The sequence below is a fragment of the Galeopterus variegatus genome, unplaced genomic scaffold, assembly GCF_000696425.1.
Source record: "Galeopterus variegatus unplaced genomic scaffold, G_variegatus-3.0.2 Scaffold226, whole genome shotgun sequence".
Classification (NCBI taxonomy): Eukaryota; Metazoa; Chordata; class Mammalia; order Dermoptera; family Cynocephalidae; genus Galeopterus; species Galeopterus variegatus.
Window position 1 is genome coordinate 688,012 of NW_007726337.1, and position 10,939 is coordinate 698,950.

A 10,939-nucleotide genomic window follows, 5' to 3' on the forward strand; every position below is an offset into this window, starting at 1 on the left:
TTTATAAGATTACCTTTCCATATGTGTTTTGTGTGTGTGTGTGTGTGTGTGTGTGTGTGTTTTTCCTTTCTAATTTGGTCTTGAGACCTCTATCTGAGAAATCCCTGGCTGTTCCTTCATGGTACCCACCAGATTTGGTCATGGATGTTCACAGTGTGCCTTTCATGGGACACTTCTTTATCCTGGCAGATGGCCTAATGCCTAAGTGTCTGACCTGTGACCAAGTGTCCCTCTCATAGGAAACATGTTTATACTGGCAGAAACCCTCATGGCTCTTGTCTGACCTCTATCCACTTTTTTAGACTGAGATAGACACTCTCTAGGAGAGCCCTGAATGGGAAAGAGGTTAGGTTCAGGTGTGTTGGTCAGGTGAGACACAGAGGAGGCAACTCAACAGAAAACATGATGTAACAGAAGCGGAGTGTTACTCACAGGTCTCAGAGAAGAGGGTAGCAGCCTCACAGGACCAACCTGAAGAAGAAGCCATCTGGGACAGGCACGACCAACCAGCTGGTGTGGAGCAAGAGAGAGAGAGACAGAGTGAGGGACCTGAGGGACAAGGCATTACCCATACAGGCTTCCCTGGAAGAGTTCTAATTGGTGGGTTTATGACAAAAATGTTCGAGATGTGTGGCATCACAGTGAGACTGAGAGGTGGTCACTGCAGGACAATTGAATAGTCTATGTGACGTGTGGAGATCAGTGGGATGAAGCAAGCATGTATCCAGCTGTCCCAGAGACAGTGGTCACCAGGGGCAGTTGTATAAGGAGATGTCTGTATCCACCACATTGGGCAGCTGAGAGTGGGGAGAGAACTGGAAACTGTGTCATGCATGGCTAAATCCTGCTTCTGGTATGAGCAATTTAAACCTATATTCAAAATGGATGTCAAGGCAATATAAAATTATAGGAATTCACTGCAGCATTTCAAATAGAAATTTCAGTAGGCCACTAGTACCTCTAACAGCTCTAATCCCTAGGTGGAAGGTAGATAGAGTTGGTCACCTTATATCAAACTATATTTAAGCAGGTTTCCTCAATAAGAGATTAGAATACAACAGACAAACCACCATTTTACACTGAAAAATCGGCAGTCTCTGAGAAAACATAGTGTATTCTATTGATCCTATAGTGCACATTTTATATCTCTATAATAGAAATGCATCTTAAAATTGATATTGTAAAAGCATTACTGTCCAGAAGGCAGTCATAATGTGATTGTCTCATGAGCACATGCACGAACTTGGTCTAAAACCTGTCTATTTGACACATTCTGATGATGTTAGCAACATCAAAATTTGCAGAGGGGGTGTCAGTAGGTCGTGAAGATAATCTTACAGAGAGAAGCATGAGGACCCTCACAAGAAATGCAGCATCACCACAGTATCTTATTAGCACATATGATGATAATGTGGCGAAAATCATGGGCAGGATGAGTTAAAAACTGATTCTGCAGAATTTGTCTCTGAATAGGAGAAATTTCTGGAATATTTTTGTTAATGTATTTTTCTTATAGTTCCCATATCATGAAATCACAGGATTGATATGACAAATTTCCACATTTATATAAGTTGAAGATAGTTTTTTCAATAATTATAAAATAAAAAAAATAAATTATAAGACTTAATGGTGCCATAGATTGTTGGTAGTTTTATTCTTCCACTGTGATGTATAAAGTAATGATACATCTTACAATTGATGTGAATGATAGTACATCCTGAAATTGCTTAGAAAAAAACTGTCAGTATTAACAAATACTGATTAGTAGTTAGTATAGACCTGCTGTCAGTCTACATGCATTATGTATCATTAGTTCATTCAGTCTTCACAACATCTCAATAAGTAGTCACTATTACCACTCCCATGGTCCAGTTCTGCATCTGAGCTAAAGCCGTGCTGGAAAGGAATAGAATCTTGAGCTTGACTGGGTCTGTCCCCAGAATCTTTGCTCACACCAGCTATGTTACTATGTCATTATTATGAAACATATTTCCTAGGTTTAGTTTCCAACTTCTTACCCTATTCCATGGTCATGTAGTTATTTTCCTAAATTAGGCCCTAAATACTGTATTGGATTATTTTTATGTTTAGGTCTGTAATTCGCCTAGAATTGATTTTGTGTGTAATCTGAAGGCAAAGGTCAGATTTTATTTCCCCATCATGAATATTCAATTTCCTATAACATTTATTGAAAATTCATCTTACCACATTGTTCTATTTTACAAATTATTTGCTTATATATCTGTTTGCTTATATGTGTATTTGCTTATATTTGCATGCATCTGTTTTTGATCTGTCTTTCCTTTTTTTAAAAAAAAAAGATGACCAGTAAGGGGATCTTAACCCTTGACTTGGTGTTGTCAGCACCATGCTCACCCAGTGAGCTAACCGGCCATCCCTATTTGGGATCCGAACCCGGGGCCTTGGTGTTATCAGCACCGCACTCTCCCGAGTGAGCCACGGGCCGGCCCTGTCTTTCCTTTTTTTCGTTATTTATTTTTCTATCTCTTTTATTAAGAGAGTTCACTTAAAAAATTTTCCCACCAGAGCGCATTTCTACAATGAAGACAGAGAAGAGTGAAAGCCTGCATGCGTTGTACCTACACCAATCTTCCCAGCTGTATCTCCAACAAAAAGGAAGATTTTGCACCTTGCTGTTGACAGTTTATGTCTTTAATGTCCTTGTGAATCTTGGCAATCCCCTCACACACTCCCCACTTTATTTCTTTAGTGCCTTCTCACTGAGTTTAATTTAGTCTCAGCCTCCTCATTTTCCTTCCCTGCTTTCTGGAGGCTTGGGGAATTGTTACTCTGCCAGCAAGAGCAAGTAGGGCAAAAACCGGGAGAAGCATCCCTGGGAGCTTCGCACAGAAGCACAGGTGCCCCCCCCCCCACAGTGGGTGTGGTCTTCCTCCTCAGCACCATGCACACCATGCCCACCACGGCACAGCCGCACTTTGTGCAGCAGAGCTCAGAGCCTGGCTGTGCTGTCTGCTTGGGCAAGGCCAGCTGCTCACATCTCGATCTGGGGTCGCTTGGAGAACTAAGTTTTGGGGGTTTTTTTGTTTTTGTTTTTGTTTTGCATAAAGATTCAGTTTGTTCAACAATAATTCTGCTTGTTGACCAAAGACAAGTGACTGCTCAGGCCTTGTCTTGTGACATATCTTCCTGTTTTTTTGTATTGGCATGCACATCTTTCTAATACTTGTACATACATTTACTTCCTTTTGGTCACATAAACATCACTGATAACCAAATTTGTAGTTTTGTATTGTGTAATGCCTTTCATGCTTGCCCTAAAAATGCATTCATAATCACTTCTCAAATAAACTTTTCAATTATTTTTATCTTTTCAAGCATCAGTCTTTACTAAGTTGAATGGGACTATCACTTTTATTAGGAAATACACGTTACACATTCTGTTTTAATGTTTTCCAGAAAATTTCTTGGAATACCCAGCCCAGCCACGTTGTTACTGTGCAACTGTGAACTTCTTCATATCGTTTGGTTTTCTCCTTACCCAACAGCGACAGACATTGGCTAGAGTTCTTGATTCCTTTTACCTCATTTTTGTAAATGTCTGCATGGTTTTTCCTTATACAGATAGATGGCCCATAATATAGATATTATTTTCTTTCTTTTTGTTGAATGAACTAAAAGTGTTTTCAGTTTTCAGGGAAAATAATGCCACTTGGAAAATGTGAACATTCATCTCCTGGCAGCACACACTTTTGTAATATGGTCTTGTGGAAAAGGAAATTGCAGTCTTATTTTTTTTTTATTATCTATCATAATATTTCAAAAGTTTTCATGCTTGTGACCCCTATACATTATGATTTTTGTTTACTTAGTCAATAATGTACTCGCATTTCAATTGTTTAGCTGCTGTGTTGACTTCCATTGTTTTAGCCTGAACCTTGGGCTCTCCTCTGACGTAGTTTGTGTGTGAATAGATGGCTGAGTGTCCTGGCTAGTGAAGATGAGATTCCTCAGCCTGGGATGAACAGAGATTTCCTCCTCTGAAACCACCAGAAAACACAAAAGCAAAAGGATGGTGGAAACAGTTCAGGACGCCAACAGGCAAACAAGGCCTGCAAGGTGGAGAGTCCCAGCATGACCGTGTTGAGAGGAACACATTCTTTTGTAAGTAAGCATTCCTACCGGGTGCATCTCTTATACTCAGTAGCATATGCTGTTATGGAAGTAACAAAATCATCAATCTAATGGTATGAAAACTGTTGTGGTTGTTGGTGGTAGTATTTGCTCAAGATTTATGATATAATAGCAAACAACAGAGCAAGAACATTGATAATTTAAGGGTACTTTTAGTCCAAATTGATAGATGGGCATTTGTTTATCGAGGCATGGCTTCATACAGGGTCTCTGGGCTGTAATAATGTACTGTACACAGAGAATTTCAAGACCAGATCTTGGCGAAAGATTATTTTTGAATTAAATTCTGGCATAATTTGTCTTAATTTAAGTTCATATGAAAAGAAACCCTATATTCCATGCCAACTACATACACTATGGCATTTGTGTAGTGAAAAGCAGAGGCAAGATGATTCCCTAAATTAATGGAAACTGGATGTTTTCTGAGCAAACAAATAGAGGAAATAAGACTCACTGGTTTCTTCTTTATTTTGATGATAATTGTCTTCTGTTCTTATAAATCAAAAGCTCTATTTAAATTAATTAATAAGGTACTAATTTTATCAGCTACTCATAACAAAAATCATAAGAAATGTCATTTCGGGTCCACGTAAAGTAGTTCAACCTCCTTAGACATGTAATTTCCTTTGTTTCCTTGGGCTTGTCACAAGATGGTGGTGCCATATAAACATCTCTGTCTTTTTGTAGTCCGAAATACAGTGAAAGAGTGGAAGGTCACATTCATTCAAATGGCTTCTCCTTGTGTCTTTGCTTTTTTTCTGGAGTTTAGCTACACCATTGTCAGTGTGATTTCTGCCTTTTCTGTTAACACTGATTCTGCAAGTATCGATGCAGGTGGCATTAGGAGATACCAGAAGATTTCAAGAGAAGTTCCTCCATGCGCAGACAATGAAAACCATGTCATGGCTGCCACCGGGGTAAAGTGTTTGGGATAAAATTTGAAGAGCACACATACTAAAATTGGTGAAATAAGGGAACTAATAAGGATTTGGAAATATGTATCAGTGGGGTCATATTGGTAAAATTGAATCCAGAGAAGAAGATTTTTTAAGAGGGAAAACTGTTGAGGAGGTAAGAAGAGGTGCAGATGGGGTGAGAAGCAGCAGGGCCCAGGAGGGGGTCTGTACAGTCGTTTGAGAATGAGAAGACGGGAAAAGAGGCTGAGGGGGAGTCAGGGTTCACGTCCTGTCCTGAGAACAGAAGAAACACTTTAATAATCAAGTTCAAACCCTCTTCAGACTGAAATAGAGATGGAGATTATTGGCAACTAGGCAAAAATATAGGTGAGGAATTGGAGCGATTTATTAATACATGTGTGAAAATTAACATAAAGTAGAATCTTCTGTGTTGCTCTTTTTCCACTACCTTTGTGGGGCTCACAGGGGAACAGCACAGACAGCGTTTTCATGTTCTCTTATATTTCACTCCAGTGGGGATTCGAGAACATCACAGACACTGCACTGCAGGTGGACAAGATGCATTTGGAACTCAGCCCAGTTGAGACCTGGAATGGGAAGGACGAGGAAGCCTCTTGGAGGAGGAACACGGAGGAGAATCTGCAGGGTGAGGAGCAGCGAGTCAAGCACACAGGGGAGGGAAAGAGGAGAGGAAACGTGTGTCCGTGGCACAGGCCAGGGCGTGGGAAGAGGCCGTCGATGTGAAGGGCGCTGGGACAGGGACAGGTGAGGGTGGCAGAAGCAGGAACGGCAGACCTTGGTGGGTCTGGGCAGTGAGAGAGGACAGGCATGAAGTGACGGAGGGGCAGCTGCAGAGCAGCGCGTTCTGCGTGGAGGGGCTTTGAGTGTCTGGGTCTTGTTCCTGGAAACCTTATCCCAGCCCATGAGATCTGCCTGTCAAGAAGACGGAAGGAGAGAGAACGGTCTCTGTGCACTGAGAAGGTACCTGATCATCACCAGGGGGAGTTGTGTCTGGGGAGGAGCGAGGGTGGAGAGGGGCAGACCGGACCTCCAGGCGACTGACTGACAGTATCAGGGACCGTGGGTGCTCCTGTTCGCCTCTTTCCCCATCTCTCAGACACCCACCCCACATGAGTGCACGTTCTTTTCCTCTCAGTCATTTTGCAATTTCGCAGGTGTACGTGGGATCTGTGGGTCAGAAAATACACAGCGGCCAGCTCACTCTGCCACCTGGTGTCCAAACATCTGAGGCTGGAGCAGCCTAACAGGAAGCTGCTGAAAAGGGGGGTCCGCAGCTGCGCAGAGAGGGGACCTGAGCGCGGTGATCCAGGCTGAACCGGCAGGGAAGGGTGAGGAGCAGGCGGCGTGGTCGGGTCTTTACAGGACAATCCTCCGCAAACTTAATCATCGTCACCCATCTGTGTCTGCATGTCCTCTTACGTGTTCTCTCATGATTTTCTCCGGTGCCTCTGAGCGTAACAAATTTTTGCACTTTTAGCGCATGCCTCCTTTTACATTGTGTAAGTACCAATAGTTAGTTACATTTCTTGTTGCTGGATTATTATTTATTCACTGGCTCAGTAAACAGATGAAATTACCCCGCATTAGTATGCCTTTGATTGATCATTTCTGAAAATTTGTCTTCTCTTTTCAGAGAAATGTGGAGTATTTCCTGCTGATTTTGGATCCTTTTATGTTCTGGAAACTGTTAGGCTAACGATATTCATTTGAAAAATCCGGTTGCTTTATCTCTTCTATTTATTTTTTACTGTCTTTACAACATTATATATTTTCTTCTGTTTAATTTGCATAATATGCTCTTCTTTTATGATTACTGTGGTTGAAACTTAGACTTATTTTGATTTTAGATTGTTTCTTTTCTAACACATGTATTCATTAATTTTAGATTGCTGACAGATTTTGGACATTTCTTCTCTCCTAACATGTGCATTCAGTGCTATAAATTTCCCGCTCAGCTCTGCTTTGTCACATCCCGCAGATTCTGAGGAAATGCGTTTTCATTTAGTCCAAAATATTTTGTACTACCTGTTGAGATTTCTTATTGATTGACCCGTGTGTTACTTGAAGTGTGTTTAACCTGCATGTATTTCAGGATCTTCTAGTTACCTTTTTGTTACTGATTTCTAGTTTAATTCCATTGTGGTCTGAGAGCAGATATTGTGTGATATCCAAGAATGTGATCTATCTTGATGGATGGTCCATGTGGCCTTCAGAAGAATACGCATTCTGCTGTTGTTGGATGAAAAAGTCAATGGATATCAATCATATCGAGCCGATTGATGGTGCTATTGAGTTCAACTCTGTCCTTACTGTTTTTTTGCCTGCCGAATCTGTTCATTTTTAGTAGGCAGGTGTTGAAGTCTCCAAGTGTAACAGTAGATTCACCTTTCACCTCACGCGTGACATTTCCTTGTTCAGAGGGTCGTAATATAAATATGTGTGTTTTCTTACTCTTTGATGATTAAGTACTAAAGTTGTTTTTGGTTACGTGAAAAATGCCACTCAGAAAATATGTATGTATATCTCCAGGTGTCATATGTTTTTATGTTCTGGTCTTATAAAAAGGGAATTGCAACCTTTTACTTATTTTCTTTTACCAAGTAGTATAGTGTTTCCAAAATGTTCTCATGCTCATGACTATTTTAGGTTACCATTTTTGTTAACTTACATTTCTATTACTGAGCTTATTCATTGATGTTCATTGTTTTTGGTCTCAAGCTTTCACACATCTCTGGCAGAGTTTGTATGAGAAGAGAAGGCTGAGTGTCCTGACTAGTGAAAATGGGATTTCCTCACCCTGAAACTACTAAAAGACACAAAAGCAAGAAGAGAGCAGAAACAAGTAGACTTGAATTTACTTATGGCCTGCAATGTTGGGGGCTCTAATGCCAGCATGACTGTGTTGAAGGTAACATGTTCTCTTGTAAGTAAGCATTCCTACAGAGTGAGTCTCTTGTACCCAATAGCAGTCTGTTATGTAAGTAATTAAATTCTCAGTGGAATGCTCTGTCAACTATTTGGGAGAAATTTCTTTCAGATTTATGAGATGGTAGCAACAAATACAGCAAAAACATTGTTAGTTTATGGTTACTTTTACTCCAAATTAATAGATGGGAATTTGTTTTGCCAGGAAATACTGCTGTCAGGGTCTATCAGCTTCAATACTGTATGCAGAGAATTTCACGGCCGGATCTTGGTTAAAAATTTAAAAAAATAAAAAAATAGTAATAATAATAATAACCCATCCTCTTTACAAGTGTACTTCAAAAATTTTATGGAAAAATTCATATTACATTTAAATTCTATTTTTCCACGAACTTTTTGGCATGCCCTCGTATTGTTGAATTAGATTCCAACACCATCAATCTTAATTTCATTGCACATAAAGAGGAACCCTGTACTCCATGAAAACTACATTGACTGCATTTATGCAGTGAAGGGCAGAGACAAAATTATCCCCAAGCTTAAAGGAAACTGGAGGTTTCCTGGAGAAACAAGTAGAGGAGATTAGCCTTACTGGTTTCTCCTTCTTTACATGATAATCCCAGTCTACTCATATAAATTTAGACCTCTATTTGACTTATTTCATAATGTAAGTTTATCAGCCAACATAATGAGAAATCACACAAAAAGCAGGTTAAGACCCAGGTATGATGGTTCAACCCACTTTTATACATCACATACTTTATCTCTAATGGGTCATCCTTCATCCTTGGGCTTGTTGCAGGATGGTTGTGTTGTGTCTTTTTGCAGTCAGGAATAAGATGAAAGGATTGAAGGCCATGTTCATTCAAATGTTTTTTACTTGCATCTTTGCCTGCCTTTTCCTGGACTGCTCCCTTAGTTCTGTGACCTGTGTCTCAGTAGAGAAATAATGGCACAAGGCATCCCTGTCTCCATGGCGCTGGCATGATCACTCTGTCTCTTAACACTGGATGTGGAGAATGACCTGATGAAGTTCAGCCACTTTGTTTTCCAGACCCTTGGTTTCATCTTCTCCACTCAGAGTATGCCAACATCCTTGCCACACCACCTCCAGGAAACTCTCTCAGTGTGGTAACCCAAGGATGTAATAAGTCTCATGTCATTGTTTCACGTCTCTCAGGTGTCACTGTCCTTCATTACTTAAGGTACAGTGTCTTGCAAACCACTGATTTATATATTTTGTTAATTTTTTTTGTTTCTGCATGTGGTAAGGCATATACAATCCGTGTAATTTTTTCCACAACTTGATTCATTCTTCCAGCAGTTACACAACCATTACTGTACCCTGGCTGTCTGCTTCTGGTTGGCAGTATTATAATGAATAAGGAACAGTGTGAATGAAACTCACGGAGAAAGACAGGTAGGGCCAGCCCCGTGGCTCACTCGGGAGAGTGTGGCGCTGGGAGCGCAGCGGTGCTGGTAGCGCTGAGGCCATGGGTTCGGATCCTATATAGGGATGGCCGGTGCGCTCACTGGCTGAGCACGATGTGGTAGACACCAAGCCAAGGGTTACGATCCCCTTACCGATCACAAAAAAAAAAAAAAAAAGACAGGTAAGTGAACTGGCATTTGTATCACTAAAGGATAGGTCAGAATCCGTCAGAGCAGTGTCTACAGGGGTTTCCATGGGGTCTTCCATGTATGTCAATAACTCAAAGATTTAAGGTGGATCTAAAAGAAAGGATAATATCTCTTTTAATTAAACTATTATACACATAACCTATTTTATACTTATTCAAAAAAATTTTTTAGGGCCGGCCTGTGGCTCACTCGGGAGAGTGCGGTGCTGATAACACCAAGGCCACGGGTTCGGATCCCATATAGGGATGGCCAGTTTGCTCACTGGGTGAGCATGGTGCTGACAACACCAAGTCAAGGGTTAAGATCCCCTTACCGGTCATCTTTTTAAAAAAAAAAAAAGAAAAATTTTTTAGAATTACAAAAGCATACATTTCATCCACGTAAAATGACATAAATATTGAAATTAATTCATAAATTAATTCACAAATATCTTGATGTTTTGGCTTTCATGGTTCTGAAGCAGATTTTGATCCAGAATTGTGGGTATCTTCACTTCACATCCTGTGGTATAAAGAGTGATGGCAGTGGGGCATTTCTTAATAATCTGTGCGATTTCTATCTTTCTTGATGACACTCATTGTTGGTGTCTACTTTAATGCTGTTGTGGTCTCAGAGCAGACATCTTTATCATTTTGATTATCTTAAATTGCTAAGTTTTTGTTTTTTGTTTTTGAAAAGAACATGATCTCTTGGTGAATGGTTCATGTGGGCTTGAGAAGAATGTGCATTCTGCCCTTGTTAAATGAAGTAGTCTGTAGATGTCAGTTAATCCAGTTGACTGGTGCTGCTGTTGAGCTCAACTACGTTCTTACTGATACTCTGCCAGCTGGATCAGTCCATTTCTAATAGGGGGTTTTGAAGTCTCCAATGACAGTAGGGGATTCATCTATTTCTCCTTGCAGTTCTGTCAGGTTTAGGGCCTCATAATTTGATCCACTGTTGCTAGGTGCACACTTTTTAAAGATGGTTACTTCTTATGAGAGATTACCCCTTTACCTTGCTTTAAAGTCCGTACTGTCTGAACTTGATACAGGTACTTCTGCTTTCTTATTATTAGTGTTAGCATGTTCTACTTTGTTGCATCCATTTACTTTTAATCTTTGTGTGCCTTTATATCTAATGTGGGTCTCTTGTACACAACATATAGTTGATTTTTCTTTTCAATCCATTTTACAACCTCTGTCCTTTCATTGGTGCATTTGGACTATTGATATTCAAAGTGATTATATTTATATTTGTATTAAGATCTACATTGTTTGATA